Source organism: Pseudophryne corroboree, chromosome 4 (assembly GCF_028390025.1).
Source record: "Pseudophryne corroboree isolate aPseCor3 chromosome 4, aPseCor3.hap2, whole genome shotgun sequence".
Lineage (NCBI taxonomy): Eukaryota > Metazoa > Chordata > Amphibia > Anura > Myobatrachidae > Pseudophryne > Pseudophryne corroboree.
In genome coordinates, this window is record NC_086447.1 from 738,751,802 (window position 1) to 738,770,936 (window position 19,135).

Consider the following 19,135-nt stretch of genomic DNA (forward strand, 5'->3'; position numbering starts at 1 on the left):
CACTTGAGTATTCTACCTGTCACTGCGACTGTGCTAGTTAAGAAAGAGTGCATACTGTCAGGGTTGTGTGGTACAAACACCCTGTGATATACATCCAGTGCATACTGTGTTTGTTATATCTATTGTTATCACATATAGCCATACTGAGTATTACTTTGTATTGCTAGTCCAGTGCAGTTTATGGTACATAATTTCTGCATGGTACGTCTGTGACTATATACGTGTGTGTGCATGTAGCTGCTGTGTGGTTGCCTTATTGCAGGGTATTTCACTCAGCGTGCTATTCCTATATTACTATACCTGTGGGGGCCAAGTGTTTTTTTCTGATAATATAGGTTTGTTTCACAAGATATGCTACTGGAGTATTTTTTTCTTGTGAATTATAGTCACCATATATTCTATTCCTATTGAATCCTCGGTCTGTCCAGCTTCGGCTGTTCCTCTGAGAGTTCTCACTAGGTATAGTGCTGCTATAAATAAAATAATTTTTTGTACCGGGTTGCTCATTGCTGTGCGCATTGTTATGTCTGCTACACGTGGCAACAAAGTTGGGGCCTCTCCCACACTGCGTGGTAGTGAGGCCACTGACGGAATGGAGGATAATTTAGCAGCTGAGAGTTCAGGTTCAGGGGCTTCCTTGCCCCCCAGTGGGTCGGTAGCACTCGGGGCATCACAAAAACCACCTTGGGCTACATTGTCCACGTTGTTAGACACGCTTGTAACTAAATTGACGCCCCCGTGGGACCACCTGTGCCGCTACCACAGATTATGGTCCCCGCTGTGAACCCGCCGTTGGCGGATCAGCTTTCCACTCAGTTACAGCATTTGAACCGATCCATGTCCAAATCCAAGGGTCACTCTCGCCCGCATAAGACTAAGTCATCTTCTAAAAGGGCCATTACCTCCTCCCGATCCGCGGCCTTAACTGACACGTCCTCCGAGGAGGACGGTGCTTATACTGACCCCTCGGACACTGACGCTGATATTTCAGATGGGATGGGGAAATCGTCCGTGGATGTCTCGGATATGATTGAGGCGATACGGCTCATTCTTCAGGTGGCTGATGATTCTGAGCCTGAGACTGTCTCCAAGAAACCTGATAGGTTTTAGCGTAAGAAGGTGGTTAAGCAGGTTCTACCCTACTCTAAACACCTGATTGACATACGTCAGGAATCCTGGGAAAATCCGGGGACAAAGTTTACACCGAATAAGAGACTGTTGGCTCGCTATCCTCTCTCTGCGGAGGTGTGTCAAAATTGGGAAACCCCTCTGCCTGTAGATTCTCATGTGGCGCGTATGGTTGTTTCCTCTGCCCTGCCAGTAACTACCGTCACCTCTCTGAAGGAACCAACGGATCGTCGGGTGGAGGGCTGTTTAAAAGTGATTTATACCCTGTCTGGGGCTGTTCAAAGGCCAACTATTGCAGCAACTTGGGCTGCTGAAGCGTGAGCTCAGGAACTCGAGGCGGAACTGCCTTCTGATGCTACTGAGCATGTTCGACAATGTCTCTCATATATTGCCACGGCTTCTCTGTACCTTAAGGAGGCGGCCTCCGATGCCAGGGTGCTCGTGGCCAAGGCTGCTACTACGTCCGTTTTGGCCAGACATATCCTTTGGTTGAGATCCTGGTCGTGGATTTAGATTCCAGAAAAATCCTGGAGGTTCTTCCTTTCAAGGGAGACGTTCTCTTTGGAGAAGACCTCAATAAGATTATTGTGGCTGACCTGGCTACTGCTAAAACAGCCTGCCTACCTAGTACGTTTCCTTCCAGATAGAAGGCTAAAAGTACTTTCCCTCTGCCCTTTCGTACTCCAGGTAAAGCAAAAGGTCAGGCGTACCCAAAACAAGCCCGTACTTCCAGACCTGCCAAGCCCTGACCGAAGCGTGCTTGGGCCGCCCATCAGCCAGATTCAAAATATGATAAGCCGGCCGCATGACGGGGCAGGCCTCCCTTTGGGGAATCTCGGCGTGGGGGGGCGACTTTTAGGTATTACCCGGGAATGGTTGAAGAGCACTTCGGATACCTGGGTGAGGGAAGTCGTTGCTCGAGGTTATGCCATACCCTTCAAGAATCGCCCCCCTCATCGATTTTGCCTAACAGATGTGCCTCTTGATCCGGCAAAAGCAAACACTTTGCACTTGGTGGTATGTTCCCTTCTGTCCACAGGAGTGGTGGTACAGGTGCCCCTGACTCAGAGGGGCGAGGGGTTCTATTCACCGCTGTTTCTAGTCCCGAAACCGAACGGGTCCTCGCAGGCCCATTCTCAATCTGAAGTCCTTGAACAAGCATGTGCGAATTTCCAAGTTCCGTATGGAAATGCTGCTCTCTATTGTTCTGGCCATGGAGCCTGGGGACTATATGGTCTCCCTGGACATACAGGATGCCTACCTACATATTTATATTGTGGTATCTCATCAGCAGTACCTGCGGTTTGCAGTGGGCAACCTTCATTACCAATTTCGGGTGTTACCTTTTGGTTTGACAACGGCTACGCCGTCAAGGGGTCAGGATACTACCTTACCTAGACAATTTGTTGATCCTGGCAAGTTCCCCGGAACTCCTGTGTCATCTCGATTTGACAATCCAGTACATGAAAGCCCACAGATGGCTGATCAACTGGAAGAAATCTTCCCTGGTTCCGGCTCGGAGCATGGTACACCTGGGAGCGTTATTGGAAACCCCCAACCAGTGGTGGTTCCTGTCTCAGGAGAAAGTCCTGAAGCTTCAGGACAAGATCCGATGCTTCCTCTCCCGTCCGCAAGTGTCGATTCATTCGACGATGCAAGTGCTAGGTCTCATGGTGTCTGCTTTTGACATGGTGGAGTATGCTCAATTCCATTCTCGCCCTCTGCAGAAGTTGATTCTGTCCAAGTGGGACGGTCTGCCTCACCGGATCAGTTCTCACATGATCTCCCTGTCTCCGGAGGTCCATCTGTCACTGAGCTGGTGGCTTCAGGACCAACGATTGAGCAGGGGCCGTCCCTTCTGGATATCCAACTGCTGACGACGGATGCCAGTCTGAGAGTTTGGGGCGCGGTGTTGGAACAACACTCTCTCCAGGGTCGGTGGACCAAGGAGGAGTCTCTACTCCCGATAAACATTCTAGAACTGAGGGCAGTGTTCAATGCGTTGACAATGGCCCAGCATCTGATATAGAACAGACCTGTTCAAGTACAATCGGACAACGCCACCACGGTGGCGTTCATCAATCATCAAGGCGGCACTCGGAGCCGCATGGCGATGAGGGAAGTGTCAAGGATTCTTCAGTGGGCAGAACGCCATCTGCCGGCCATATCAGCAGTGTTCATTCCGGGCGTTCTGAAACGGGAGGCGGACTATCTCGGTCGTCAAGACGTGCACGCCGGAGAATGGAGCCTACATCCGGAGGTGTTTCAACTTCTCGTGGACATGTGGTGTCTCCCAGATGTGGACCTGATGGCGTCTCGACACAAGGACAAGGGATCCTCAAGCCGCGTTCGTGGATGCTCGGCTGCCGTATGTGTACCCTCTGGTGTCCCTCCTGCCCAGAGTGATACGGATGTTCAAACAAGGAGGAGGAAACCTACTTCTGGTCGCTCCGGCGTGGCCCAGGTGGCGATGGTTCTCCGATCTACAGGGCCTCTCGTTGGATCGTTCCCTTCTACTTCCACAATGACCAGACCTCCTCGTTCAGGGCCCTTGTGTTTACCGGGATTTGGCCCGTCTGGCTTTGACGGCATGGCTCTTGAAACTTCCGTCCTGAGGGCCAAGGGTTTTTCTGAGGAGGTCGTTCAAACTGTTGAAGGCCCGTAAGCCGGCTTCTGCTCGGATATACCATAGGGTCTGGAATGCTTACTTTACTTTGTGTGCGTCTCACAATGATGACGTTTTCAAGTTTAGTACGGCTAAACTATTGGCCTTTCTGCAACAAGGCCTGGATTTAGGCCTGCGTCTGGCCTCCCTCAAGGTTCACATCTCGGCCTTGTCGGTTTGGTTTCAGAGAAAGATCGCTACCTTACCTGATGTCCATACATTCACTCAGGGTGTGTTGAGGATTCAGCCTCCTTATGCGCCACCTGTGGCCCCTTGGGATCTGTCGTGGGTCTTGGAGGCCTTACAAGAGTCTCCGTTTGAGCCTCTTACATTTGCTGCCCTTAAGTGGCTATCCCTTAAGGTGTTGTTTTTGCTGGCTATAGCTTCAGCTAGAAGGGTCTCGGACTTCGGTGCCTTATCCTATAAGTCCCCCTATTTGATTATTTTTCACCGTGACCGGGCGGTTCTTCGGACACGCCCAGGTTTTTTACCCAAGGTGGTGTCTTCTTTCCACCTTAACCAGGAGATTGTGGTTCCGGCCTTTAATTCTCGTGAGTTGTCTTCCAAAGAGCGGCCTTTGGATGTGGTACGGGCTCTCCGTATCTATGTGAAGAGAACTTCTTCCATTAGGAAATCCGATTCTCTTTTTGTGTTTGGTTTTCACAAATGTGGCTGGCCTGCTTCTAAGCAGACATTGGCCAGATGGATTAGAATGGTGATTGCACATGCTTATGTACAAGCTGTTCGTCCGGTTATTGCTACCATTAAAGCCCATTCTACTCGGTCGGTTGGACCTTCTTGGGCGGCCCACCGTGGTGCGACCCTTGAACAATTGTGCAAGGCGGCTACGTGGTCATCGAGGAACACGTTTATAAGGTTCTATGCCTTTGATACTGCCGCTTCCCAGGATGCTTCCTTTGGACGTCGGGTTCTTGTGCCCACTACAGTGCGTCCTCTCCCATAAGGAACTGCTTTAGGACATCCCCGATGTTATTTCCTTGTGGAGCCCAGTGTACCCCGCAGCAGAAAACGAGATTTATGGTAAGAACTTACCGTTGTTAAATCTTTCTGCGAGGTACACTGGGCTCCACAAGGCACCCACCCTGACGCACTTAGCTTTTTTGGGTTGGTATTGGCATAGCCACTGACACCCTCTCCTGTGGCAAGTGTGTGGTGTTATTGGCTACGAGCGGTTGTCGTCTCTTGTACCTGCTACTGCATTGGGCTGGTTAACTAAACTGAGCTCACTGGCATGGAGGCGGGGTTATAGAGCAGGCGGCGCTGTTCATCTTGGGAACAGTCTAAAGCTTTGAGCCTGTTGGTGCCTCGGATCAAGATCCTACTCTACACCCCAATGTTATTTCCTTGTGGAGCCCAGTGTACCTCGCAGAAAGAGATTTAACACCGGTAAGTTCTTACCATAAATCACGTTGTTGTTTTTTATTGTGAAGCCAACAACAAACAGGACAAAATAACAGAAAACTTCAGTGTGCATAACTGTTCTCTCCCTAAAGTCAGTACTTTGTAGAGCCTCCTTTAGCGGCAATTACAGCTGCAAGTTGCTTTGGATATGAGCTTGCCATACAGTATCTTGCCACTTGGATTTTTGCCCATTCCTCAAGGCAAAATTGCTCCAGCTCCTTCATGTTGGATGGTTTCTGCTTGTGAACAGCAATCTTCAAGTCTGACCACAGATTCTCAATTGGATTGAGATCTAGGCTTTGACTAGGCCATTCACAGGGAATGACATTGGGGTGTAGAGTAGGATCTTGATCCGAAGCACCAACAGGCTAAAAGCTTTGACTGTTCCCAGAATGCATAGCGCCGCCTCCTCTATAACCCCGCCTCCGTGCACAGGAGCTCTGTTTTGTAGTTGTAGCCCTGAGAAGAGCTTTTTAAAGTGAAAAATAAGGACTTCAAGGGCTGTAGCAGAGGCACTGTGAGTGTTAGATGTCAGTCAGACATCTCCTGCTGCAGCTCCATCACCTCCCACAGCAGCGCTGTATACTCCCGCGCACTGGTTGCCGGTTACTTACAGTGGAGGCTCTGGTTTTTCTCCGTCAGTCACACACACCACCGCTGCTCTCCAGGATCGCGTGGCCGCACTCGGAGGAGGTAGGAGGGTCCCCCAGGCGGAACCCACTGGAAACCGTGATCCGGCGCGGCCGGTGGGGACAATGTGGCGGTACAGGGACCCCATTAGACCACCAGGGCAAGGGCACAGGTCGGTTTTATTAAAAAATATTTATTATATAGCCCACAGTACCCGGTGGTGAAGTCCAGCAGGGGGATAAGGCTTTGACCTGTAGCCCCTCCCCCAGCCCCAGGGCGCCATTTAGAGTAAATGTTCCCGAGGTGACTGGGACGTTGGTGGATTGTGAGGAAGTAATGGCCCGCTTAGAGGACCCCTTGGTCTTAGACGGGCGAGGGTTAGATTTTTGTTTTGTCAGTGATTGGTTCAATTGCTGTAACTGAGTGGACAGTTGATCTGCTTATGGCGGATTAACCGCAGGGACCGTAAGCGGTTGCACCGGCACAGGAGGTACCATATGGGGCGTTAGTCTAGTTACCAGCGTATTCAATAGCGTGGAAAAAGTAGCCCAAGGTGGATCATTTTGAACCCCCGTTGCTACGATCCCACTGGGGGGGTAAGGAACCCCCAGAACCTGAACCCTCTGCTGCTATATTATCCTCAAACGTGTGTGCAGCGTCACCACCGCGCACTGTGGGATCAGCCCCAGCTCCGTCGCCCCTTGTAGCTGACATATCTGAAAGTTCAATTCAAGGCAACCCAGTACAATATCAGCAGCACAATACCTAACAAGAACCCCCTGTGTAGTGTATGAGCACAAACAGAGAATTGCAGAGGTATATGGTGACTAAAAATCACAGAGAAAAATACACTAAGTATATCTTGTGAAACACCTATATTAAATAATAACCCTGACGCACTTAGCCCCCTCAGGTTATAGAATATAGGGAAAGCAATCTGAGTGAGATACACGAAATGGAGGTCACACAGCAGCTATATGCACACACAGTCACATTATACAATGCAGAAATTATGACATGCAATAAAACTGGACTGGACTAGCAATAAAGAGTAATATTAATTATAGCTATACACTCAATAGATATACATCCAGTCTTTACTGTGCATTGTTATATCACAGGGTACTTGTACTACATAACCCTGACTAAATGCACTCTTTCTTAACTAACACTGTCAGCAGACATGTAGAGTGTCCTGTAAAATGCACAGCCCTGACATGCAGCTCAGCTTGTCCTAATGGAGTCCAAACGTTGACAGGGAGTGAGGAAGAGAGAGATATGCAGCTCTATGCATTCTGGGAACAGTCAAAGCATTTAGCCTGTTGGTGCCTTGGATCAAGATCCTACTCTACACGCCATTGTCATTCCCTGTGGAGCCCAGTGTACCTCGCAGAAGGAGATTTAACAACGGTAAGTTGTTACCATAAATCTCGTTTTTTAACACGAAGTAATGGCTTTTTTCTGTCTACTCTTCCATAAAGCCCAGCTCTATGGAGTGTACGGCTTATTGTGGTCACATGCGCGATACACCAGTCTCTGCTGTGGAACTCTGCAGCTCCTTCAGGGTTACCTTTGGTCTCTGTGTTGCCTCTCTGATTAATTCCCTCCTTGCATGGTCTGTGAGTTTTGGTGGCCGGCCCTCTCTTGGCAGGTTTGTTGTGGTACCATGTTCTTTCCATTTGAAGATGATGGATTTGATGGTGCTCCGGGGGATCATTAAAGATTTGGATAATTTTTTTTATAACCCAACCCTGGCTTGTACTTCTCAACAACTTTGTCCCGGACTTGTTTGGAGATCTCCTTGGTCTTCATGGTGTGATGCCTCTTGCTTAGTAGTGTTGCAGCCTCTGGGGCCTTTCAGAAAAGGTGTGTTTATACTGACAGATCATGTGACACTTAGATTGCACACAGGTGGACTTCATTTCACTAATTATGTAACTTCTGAAGGTAATTTGTAGCACCAGAACTTTTGAGGGGCTTCATAGCAAAGGGGGTGAATAGATATGCACATGCCAATTTTCAAATTTTAATTTATAAAAAATTATTTTTCTCTAACGTCCTAGAGGATGCTGGGACTCCGTATGGACCATGGGGATAGACAGGCTCCGCAGGAGACATGGGCACTTTAAGAAAGACTTTGACTCTGGGTGTGCACTGGCTCCTCCCTCTATGCCCCTCCTCCAGACCTCAGTTTGATACTGTGCCCAGAGGAGCTGGGTGCATTTCAGGAGCTCTCCTGAGTTTCCTGTAAAAGTATTTCTCTATCGTCCTAAGTGGATGCTGGGGTTCCTGAAAGGACCATGGGGAATAGCGGCTCCGCAGGAGACAGGGCACAAAAAAGTAAAGCTTTTACCAGATCAGGTGGTGTGCACTGGCTCCTCCCCCTATGACCCTCCTCCAGACTCCAGTTAGATTTTGTGCCCGAACGAGAAGGGTGCAATCTAGGTGGCTCTCCTAAAGAGCTGCTTAGAGAAAGTTTAGCTTAGGTTTTTTACTTTACAGTGAGTCCTGCTGGCAACAGGATCACTGCAACGAGGGACTTAGGGGAGAAGTAGTGAACTCACCTGCGTGCAGAGTGGATTTGCTGCTTGGCTACTGGACACTAGCTCCAGAGGGACGATCACAGGTACAGCCTGGATGGTCACCGGAGCCGCGCCGCCGGCCCCCTTGCAGACGCTGAAGAGAGAAGAGGTCCAAAATCGGCGGCTGAAGACTCCTGAGTCTTCATAAAGGTAGCGCACAGCACTGCAGCTGTGCGCCATTTTCCTCTCAGCACACTTCACACAACAGTCACTGAGGGTGCAGAGCGCTGGGGGGGGCGCTCTGAGAGGCAAATAAAAACCTTATTAGAGGCAAAAAATACCTCACATATAGCCCACAGAGGCTATATGGAGATATTTAACCCCTGCCTAACTTCAAAAATAGCGGGAGACGAGCCCGCCGTAAAAGGGGCGGGGCCTATCTCCTCAGCACACAGCGCCATTTTCTCTCACAGAAAAGCTGGAGAGAAGGCTCCCAGGCTCTCCCCTGCACTGCACTACAGAAACAGGGTTAAAACAGAGAGGGGGGGCACTGATTTTGGCGATATTGTATATATATAAAAGATGCTATAAGGGAGAAACACTTATATAAGGTTGTCCCTATATAATTATAGCGTTTTTGGTGTGTGCTGGCAGACTCTCCCTCTGTCTCCCCAAAGGGCTAGTGGGTCCTGTCCTCTGTCAGAGCATTCCCGGTGTGTGTGCTGTGTGTCGGCACGTGTGTGTCGACATGTATGAGGACGATGTTGGTGAGGAGGCGGAGAAATTGCCTGTAATGGTGATGTCACTCTCTAGGGAGTCGACACCGGAATGGATGGCTTATTTAGAGAATTACGTGAGAATGTCAACACGCTGCAAGGTCGGTTGACGACATGAGACGGCCGACAATCTATTAGGACCGGTCCAGGCGGCTCAGAAACACCGTCAGGGGTTTTAAAAACGCCCATTTACCTCAGTCGGTCGACACAGACACAGACACGGACACTGAATACAGTGTCGACGGTGAATAAACAAACGTATTTCTCATTAGGGCCACACGTTAAGGGCAATGAAGGAGGTGTTACGTGTTTCTGATACTACAAGTACCACAAGAAAGGGTATTATGTGGGAGTGGAAAAAACTACCTGTAGTTTTTCCTGAATCAGATAAAATAAAATGAAGTGTGTGATGATGCGTAGGGTTACCCCGATAGCAAATATTGGCGTTATACCCTTTCCCGCCAGAAATTAGGGTACGTTGGGAAACACCCCTTAGGGTGATAAGGCGCTCACACGCTTATCAAGTGGCGTTACCGTCTCCAGATACGGCCGCCCTCAAGGAGCCAGCTGATAGGAAGCTGGAAAAATATCCTAAAAAGTATATACACACATACGGTGGTTATACTGCGACCAGCGATCGCCATCAGCCTGGAGATGCAGTGCTGGGTTGGCTTGGTCGGATTCCCTGACTGAAAATATTTTATTCATGTAGAGCATTTAATAGGATGCATTCTATATATATGTATGTGAGATGCACAGAGGGATATTTGCTCTCTGGCATCAAGATAAGTGCGTTGTCCATATCTCCCAGAAGATGTCAGGGACACGACAGTGGTCAGGTGATACAGATCCCATACGGCAGATGGAAGTATTGCTGTATAAAGGGAAGGAGTTATTTGGGGGTCGGTCCATCGGACCTGGGGACCACAGCAACAGCTGGGAAATCCAACCTTTTTTACCCCAAGTTACATCTCAGCTAAAAAAGACACCGTCTTTTCAGCCTCAATCTTTCCTTTCCCATGAGGGCATGCAGGCAAAAGGCCAGTCATATCTGCCCAGACATAGAGGTAAGGGAAGTAGACTGCAGCAGGCAGCCCTTTCCCAGGAAAAGAAGCCCTCCACCGCGTCTGCCAAGTCCTCAGCATGACGCTGGGGCCGTGCAAGCGGACTCAAGGTGGGGGGGTAGTCTCAAGAGTCTCAGGGCGCAGTGGGATCACTCGCAAGTTGACCCCTAGATCGTACGAGTATTATCCCAGGGGTAAAGATTGGAGAGTCGAGACATCTTCTCCTCGCAGGTTCCTGAAGTCTGCTTTACCAACGGCTCCCTCCGACAGGGAGGCAGCATTGGAAACAATTCACAAGCGGTATATCCAGCAGGTGATAATCAAAGTACCCCTCCTACGACAAGGAAAAGGGTATTATTTTTCCACACTATATTGTGGTACTGAAGCCAGACGGCTTGGTGACACATAGTCTAAATCTAAAATGTTTTGAACACTTACATAAAAGGTTCAAATCGAGATAAAGTCACTCAGAGCAGTGATAGCGAACCGGAAAAAAGGGGACTATATGGTGTCCCTGGACATCAAGGATTACCTCCATGTCCAAATTTTGTCCTTCTCATCAAGGGTACCTCTGGTTCGTGGTACAGAACTGTCAATATCAGTTTCAGACGATGCCGTTTGAATTATCCACGGCACCCCGGGCCTTTTTACCAAGGTAATGGCCGAAAAGATGTTTCTTCAAAGAAAAAAGGCATCTAAATTATCCCTTACTTGCACGACCTAAAAAGGGCAAGTTCCAGAGAACAGTTGGAGGTCGGAAGAGCACTATCTAAAGTAGTTCTTCGACGGCACGACTGGATTCTAAATATTCCAAGAATCGCAGCTGTTTTCCGACAATACGTCTGCTGTTCCTAGGGTTGATTCTGGACACGGTTCAGAAAAAGGTTTTTCTTCCCGAGGAAAAAGCCAAGGAGTTTTCCGACCTGTCAGGAACCTCCTAAAACCAGGAAAGGTGTCTGTACATCAATGCACAAGAGTCCTGGGAAAAATGGTGGCTTTTTACGAAGCAATTCCATTCGGCAGATTCCATGCAAGAATTTTCCAAAGGGATCTGTTGGACAAATGGTCAGGGTCGCATCCTCAGATGCACCTGCGAATAACCCTGTCGCCAAGGACAAGGGTATATCTTCTGTGGTGGTTGCAAAAGGCTCATCTATTGGAGGGCCGCAGATTCGGCATACAGGATTTGATCCTGGTGACCACGGACGCCAGCCTGAGAGGTTGGGGAGCAGTCACACAAGGAAGAAACTTCCAGGGGGTATGGACGAACCTGGAAAAGTCTCTTCACATAAACATTCTGGTACTAAGAGCAATCTAAAATGCTCTAAGCCAGGCGGAACCACTCCTGCAAGGAAAACCGGTGTTGATTCAGTCGGACAACATCACGGCGGTCGCCCATGTAAACAGACAGGGCGGCACAAGAAGCAGGAGTGCAATGGCAGAAGCTGCCAAGATTCTTCGCTGGGCGGAGAATCACGTAATAGCACTGTCAGCAGTGTTCTTCCCGGGCGTGGACAACTGGGAAGCAGACTTCCTCAGCAGACACGATATTCACCCGGGAGAGGGGGGTCTTCATCCAGAAGTCTTCCACATGCTAATAAACTGTTGGGAAAGACCAATGGTAGACATGATGGCGTCTCGCCTCAACAAGAAACTGGACAAGTATTGCGCCAGGTCAAGAGATCCACAGGCAATAGCTGTGGACGCACTGGTAACACCTTGGGTGTACAAATCAGTATATGTGTTTCCTCCTCTGCCTCTCATACCAAAGGTATTGAAGATTATACGGTGAGGAGGAGTAAGAACAATACTAGTGGCTCCGGATTGGCCAAGAAGGACTTGGTACCCGGAACTTCAAGAGTTGGTCACGGACGACCCGTGCCCTCTACTTCTGAGAAGGGACCTGCTACAACAGGGTCCCTGTCTCTTTCAAAACTTACCGCGGCTGCGTTTGACGGCATGGCGGTTGAACGCCAGATCCTAAAAGGGAAAGGCATTCCAGAAGAAGTCATTCCTACCTTGATTAAGGCAAGGAAGGAAGTCACCGCGAAACATTATCACCGCATTTGGCGAAAATATGTCGCGTGGTGCGAGGATCGGAGTGTTCCGACGGAGGAATTTCAACTGGGTCGTTTCCTACATTTCCTACAATCAGGATTGTCTATGGGTCTCAAATTGAGATCTATTAAGGTTCAAATTTCGGCCCTGTCAATATTCTTCCAAAAAGAATTGGCCTCAGTTCCTGAGGTACAGACTTTTGTTAAAGGAGTACTGCATATACAGCCTCCTGTGGTGCCTCCGGTGGCACCGTGGGATCTAAATGTAGTTTTAGATTTCCTCAAATCCCATTGGTTTGAACCATTGAAAAAGGTGGATTTTAAATATCTCAAATGGAAAGTGACTATGTTACTGGCCCTGGCTTCCGCCAGGAGAGTATCTAAATTGGCGGCTTTATCTTATAAAAGCCCTTATCTAATCTTCCATTCGGATAGGGCAGAACTGAGGACTCGTCCGCATTTTCTCCCTAAGGTGGTATCAGCGTTTCACCTGAACCAACCTATTGTGGTGCCTGCGGCCACTGGCGACTTGGAGGACTCCAAGTTGTTGGACGTTGTCAGAGCCTTAAAAATATACATTTCAAGGACGGCTGAAGTCAGAAAATCTGACTCGCTGTTGATACTATATGCACCCAACAAGTTGGGTGCCCCTGCTTCTAAGCAGACGATTGCTCGTTGGATTTGTAACACAATTCAACTTGCTCATTCTGTGGCAGGCCTGCCACAGCCTAAATCTGTTAAGGCCCATTCCACAAGGAAGGTGGGCTCATCTTGGGCGGCTGCCCGAGGGGTCTCGGCATTACAATTCTGTCGAGCAGCTACGTGGTCGGGGGAAAACACGTTTGTAAAATTCTACAAATTTGATACCCTGGCAAAAGAGGACTTGGAATTCTCTCATTCGGTGCTGCAGAGTCATCCGCACTCTCCCGCCCGTTTGGGAGCTTTGGTATAATCCCCATGGTCCTTTCAGGAACCCCAGCATCCACTTAGGACGATAGAGAAAATAAGAATTTACTTACCGATAATTCTATTTCTCGGAGTCCGTAGTGGATGCTGGGCGCCCATCCCAAGTGCGGATTATCTGCAATACTGTACATAGTTATTGTTAACAAATTCGGGTTATATTGTTAAGGAGCCATCTTTAAGAGGCTCTTTCTGTTATCATACTGTTAACTGGGTTTAGATCACAAGTTGTACGGTGTGATTGGTGTGGCTGGTATGAGTCTTACCCGGGATTCAAATTGCCTCCCTTATTGTGTACGCTCGTCCGGGCACAGTACCTAACTGGAGTCTGGAGAAGGGTCATAGGGGGAGGAGCCAGTGCACACCACCTGATCTGGTAAAAGCTTTACTTTTTTGTGCCCTGTCTCCTGCGGAGCCGCTATTCCCCATGGTCCTTTCAGGAACCCCAGCATCCACTACGGACTCCGAGAAATAGAATTATCGGTAAGTAAATTCTTATTTTTTGTTGGTTTTTTATTTTCAGGGAGCCTGCTGGCAACAGACTCCCTGCATCGAGGGACTGAGGAGAGAGAAACAGACCCACTTCTCTGAGTTTCAGGGCTCTGTTTCTTAGGCTACTGGACACCATTAGCTCCAGAGGGAGTCAGAACACGGGTCTCACCCTGGAGTTCGTCCCGGAGCCGCGCCGCCGTCCTCCTCACAGAGCCGGAAGATAGAAGCCGGGTGAGTATGAGAGGAAAAGATCTTCAGAGGCGGCAGAAGACTTCACTGAGGTAACGCACATCACTGCAGCTGTGCGCCATTGCTCCCATACACCTCACAAATGGCAGTCACTGTAAGGGTGCAGGGCGCAGGGGGGGGCGCGGGGGGGGGCGCCCTGGGCAGCAATATAAACCTCTTATTTGGCAAAAGAGAGCATATATACAGCTGGACACTGTAAATATGCATTAGCCCCGCCAATTTTACACTTTTAGCGGGACTGAAGCCCGCCGCCGAGGGGGCGGGGCTTCTCCCTCAGCACTCACCAGCGCCATGTTTTTCTCCACAGCACCGCTGAGAGGAAGCTCCCCGCACTCTCCCCTGCTTATACCACGGTAGAAGAGAGGGTTTTAAAGAAGAGGGGGGGCACATAATTCGGTGCAGATAATAATAACAGCGCTACAGGGTAAACATTATATTGCTGTGTTTTTCCTGGGTCATATTGCGCTGGGGTGTGTGCTGGCATACTCTCTCTCTGTCTCTCCAAAGGGCCTTGTGGGGGAACTGTCTTCAGAAGAGCATTCCCTGAGTGTGTGGTGTGTCGGTACGTGTGTGTCGACATGTCTGAGGTAAAAGGCTCTCCTAAGGAGGAGATGGAGCAAATGTATGTGTGTGGTGTCTCCGTCGACAACGCCGACACCTGATTGGATATATGAAATTAAGTGCTAAGATGAATTTATTACACAAAAGATTAGAGAACAGAGAGGGAATCTACCCATGTCTGTCCCTATGTCACAGAGACCTTCAGAGTCTCACAACGCTCACTATCCAAAATAATAGACACTGATATCGACACGGAGTCTGACTCCAGTGTCGACTACAATAATGCAAAGTACAGCCTAAACTGGCAGAAAAGTATTCAATATATGATTATTGTAATAAAAGATGTTTTGCATATCACTGATGACTCATCTGTCCCTGACACGAGGGTACACATGTTTAAGGGGAAGAAAGCTGAGGTAAATTTCCCTCCTCTCATGAAGAAAAGAGCGGGAATCTCCAGACAAGAAGCTGCAGCTTCCCAAAAAGAATTCTCAGGGAGTATCCTTTCCCTAATGGGGCCAGGATACGATGGGAATCTTCCCCTAGGGTGTACAAGGCATTGACACGTTACCCAAAAAGGTAGCGCTGACTTAACAGCTATCCTCAGGGATTCTGCAGATAGCATACAGTAAAAGTACTTTGAAGTCCATTTACACACATTCTGGTACACTACTCAGACCGGCGATTGTGTCGGCATGGGTTTATAGCGCTGTAGCAGCGTGGACAGATACCTTATCAGCGGAGATTGAAACCCTAGATAAGGATACCATGTTATTGTCCCTAATATATATATATATATATATATATATATATATATATATATATATATATTATATATTTAAGACATGCCCAAAGAGACGTTAGTCTACTGGGTTCTAGAATCAACGCTATGTCGATTTCTGCTAGACGTGTCCTATGGAACATGCAATGGACAGGTGATGCCGACTAAAAGAGGCATATGGAGGGTTTACCTTACAAGGCTGAGGAATTGTGTGGAGAAGGGCTCTCAGACCTGGTCTCCACAGCTATAGCTGGTAATTTTGATCTTTTGCCTTATATTCCCTCACAGACTAAGAAAGCACGACATTATCAAATGCAGTCCTTTCGGTCGTAGAATAACAAGAAAGTACGAGGAGCGTCCTTTCTTACCAGAGGTAAGGGCACAGCTAGTTCCCAGGAACGGAAGTCCTCCCCGGCCTCAACTACATCCACCGCATGACGCGGGAGCTCCGCTAAGGGAGTCCGTCCCAGGGGGAGCACGTCTTCAACTCTAAAGCCACATCTGAGTTCACTCACAGGTGGATCCCGGGGCAATAAAAAATTGTTCTCAGGGTTACAAGCTGGAATTCGAAAGGTGCCTCCTCGCTGGTTTTCGTTATCGGACCTACCGGCTTCTCCCCAAGAAAGGGAGATAATATTAAGTACAATTCACACATTGTATCTCCAACAGGTGGTGATCAAGGTTCCCCTCCTGCAACAAGGAAGGGGATATTACTCAACCTTGGCTGTAGTCCCGAAACCATATGGTTCGGTCAGACCTATTTTAAAATTAAAAACTCTGAACCTATACTGGAAAAGGTTCAAATTTAAAGTGGAATCGCTCAGAGCGATCATGGCCAGCCTGGGAAGGGGGGATTTGATGGTGTATCTAGACATAAAGGCTGCATACCTTCATGTTCCCATTTATCCACCCCATCAGGCGTACCTGAGAATTGCGGTACAGTATTGTCATTACCAATTTCAGGGTAATTGGCGGAAATGATGGTGCTCCTACGCAAGCAAGGAGTCACAGTTATCCCATACTTGGACGATCTCCTATAAGGGCGAGATCAAAAGAGCAGTTGTTGAACAGCGTGTCACTTTCGCTGAAGGTGTCACAGCAACACGGCTGGATTCTCGATATCCCGAAGTCACAGTTGGTTCCTATGACTAGTCTGCCATTCTTGGGTATGGTTCTGGATATGGACCAGAAATGGGTTTACCTTCAGAGAGAGAAGGCCCAGGAACTCATGACTCTGGTCAGGAACTTATTGAAACCAAGACAGGTGTCAGTGCATTACTGCACCCGAGTCCGGGGGAAAACATTCCCTTCGGCAGGTTCCGTGCGAGGACTTTCAAATGGGACCTACTGGACAAGTGGTCCGGTTCACATCTACAGATTCATCAGTTGATCACCCTCTCCGCCAGGGTATCTCTCCTGTGGTGGCTGCGGGGTGCTCCCCTTCTATAGGGCCGCAGGTTCAGCATTCAGGACTGGATCCTGGTGACCACGGACGCGAGCCTCCGAGGTTGGGGAGCAGTCGCACAGGGAAGAAATTTCCAAGGACTTTGGTCAAGTCAAGAGACTTGTCTTCACATCAACATAATGGAACTAAGGGCCATATACAACGCCCTACGTCAAGCGGAGATCTTACTTCGCAATCGACCAGTTCTGATCCAGTCAGACAACATCACCGCAGTAGCTCATGTAAACCGCCAAGGCGGCACAAGGAGCAGACTGGCAATGGCGGAAGCCACCAGAATTCTTCGCTGGGCGGAGAATCATGTAAGCGCTCTGTCAGCAGTGTTCATTCCGGGAGTGGACAACTGGGAAGCAGACTTCCTCAGTAGACACGATCTGCATCCGGGAGAGTGGGGACTTCATCAGGAAGTCTTCGCGCAGATTGCAAGTCGGTGGGGACTACCCCAAATAGACATGATGGCATCCCGTCTAAACAAAAAGTTAAAAAGGTAATGCGCCAGGTCGAAAGACCCTCAGGCGGTAGCTGTGGACGCCCTAGTGACACCGTGGGTGTTCCAGTCGGTATATGTGTTTCCTCTTCCTCTCATACCCAAGGTGTTGAGGATAATAAGAAAGAGAGGAGTGAGAACAATTCTCATTGTTCCAGATTGGCCACGAAGGACCTGGTATCCGGATCTGCAAGAAATGCTCACAGAAGATCCGTGGCCGCTTCCTCTAAGGCAGGACCTGTTACAACAAGGTCCCTGTCTGTTCCAAGACTTACCGCGGCTGCGTTTGACGGCATGGCGATTGAACGCCGGATCCTAGCGGAAAAAGGTGTTCCGGATGAGGTCATTCCTACGCTAATAAAGGCTAGGAAGGACGTGACATCTAAACATTATCACCGAATATGGAGAAAATATGTTTCTTGTGTGAGGCCAGGAATGCTCCTACGGAAGAATTCCACCTGGGCCGTTTTCTTCACTTCCTACAAACTGGAGTGAATTTGGGCCTAAAATTAGGTTCCATTAAAGTTCAGATTTCGGCCTTATCCATTTTCTTTCAAAAGGAATTGGGCTCATTACCTGAAGTACAGACTTTTGTGAAGGGAGTACTGCATATTCAGCCTCCTTTTGTACTTCCGGTGGCGCCTTGGGACCTTAACGTGGTGTTAAGTTTCCTGAAGTCACATTGGTTTGAACCACTTAAGACAGTGGAGTTAAAATATCTCACCTGGAAGGTGGTCATGTTGTTAGCCTTGGCTTCGGCTAGGCGAGTTCGGAATTGGCGGCTTTATCACATAAAAGCCCCTATCTGGTTTTCCATATGGATAGAGCGGAATTGCGGACCCGTCCTCAATTTCTGCCTAAGGTGGTCTCATCCTTTCATATGAACCAACCTATTGTCGTGCCTGTGGCTACGCATGACTTGGAGGATTCCGAGTCCCTTGATGTGGTCAGGGCTTTGAAAATTTACGTGGCCAGAACGGCTAGAGTCAGAAAAACAGAAGCACTGTTTGTCCTGTATGCAGCCAACAAGGTTGGCGGCCCTGCTTCAAAGCAGACTTTTTCTCGCTGGATCTGTAACACGATTCAGCAGGCGCATTCTTGCAGGATTGCCGTTACCAAAATCGGTTAAGGCCCATTCCACTAGGAAGGTGGGCTCTTCTTGGGCGGCTGCCTGAGGGGTCTCGGCACAGCTGTAGCTGTGCCGAGCTGCTACTTGGTCAGGGTCAAACACCTTTGCAAAGTTCTATAAGTCTGATACCCTGGCTGAGGAAGACCTCCTGTTTGCTCAGTCGGTGCTGCAGAGTCATCCGCACTATCCCGCCCGTTTGGGAGCTTTGGTATAATGCCCATGGTCCTTACGGAGTCCCCAGCATCCTCTAGGACGTTAGAGAAAATAAGATTTTAAACCTACCGGTAAATCTTTTTCTCGTAGTCCGTAGAGGATGCTGGGCGCCCGTCCCAAGTGCGGACTACTTCTGCAAGACTTGTATATAGTTATTGCTTACATAAGGGTTATGTTATAGTTTCATCGGTCTTGGACTGATGCTATGTTCTTTTTCATACTGTTAACTGGGTAGTTTATCACAAGTTATACGGTGTGGTTGGTGTGGCTGGTATGAATCTTGCCCTTGGATTACAAAAATCCTTTCCTCGTACTGTCCGTCTCCTCTGGGCACAGTTTCTCTAACTGAGGTCTGGAGGAGGGGCATAGAGGGAGGAGCCAGTGCACACCCAGAGTCAAAGTCTTTCTTAAAGTGCCCATGTTTCCTGCGGAGCCCGTCTATCCCCATGGTCCTTACGGAGTCCCAGCATCCTCTACGGACTACGAGAAAAAGATTTACCGGTAGGTTTAAAATCTTATTTTTTTATAGAAATT

At 48.8% G+C, this 19,135-nt stretch overlaps 1 protein-coding gene across 2 annotated transcripts in view; it reads left to right on the forward strand.

Annotated features, from left to right (window-relative positions):
• ATL2 (atlastin GTPase 2) overlaps nt 1-19,135 on the forward strand; it is a 307,993-nt gene that overhangs the window by 219,337 nt on the left and 69,521 nt on the right. The window lies entirely within an intron of this gene.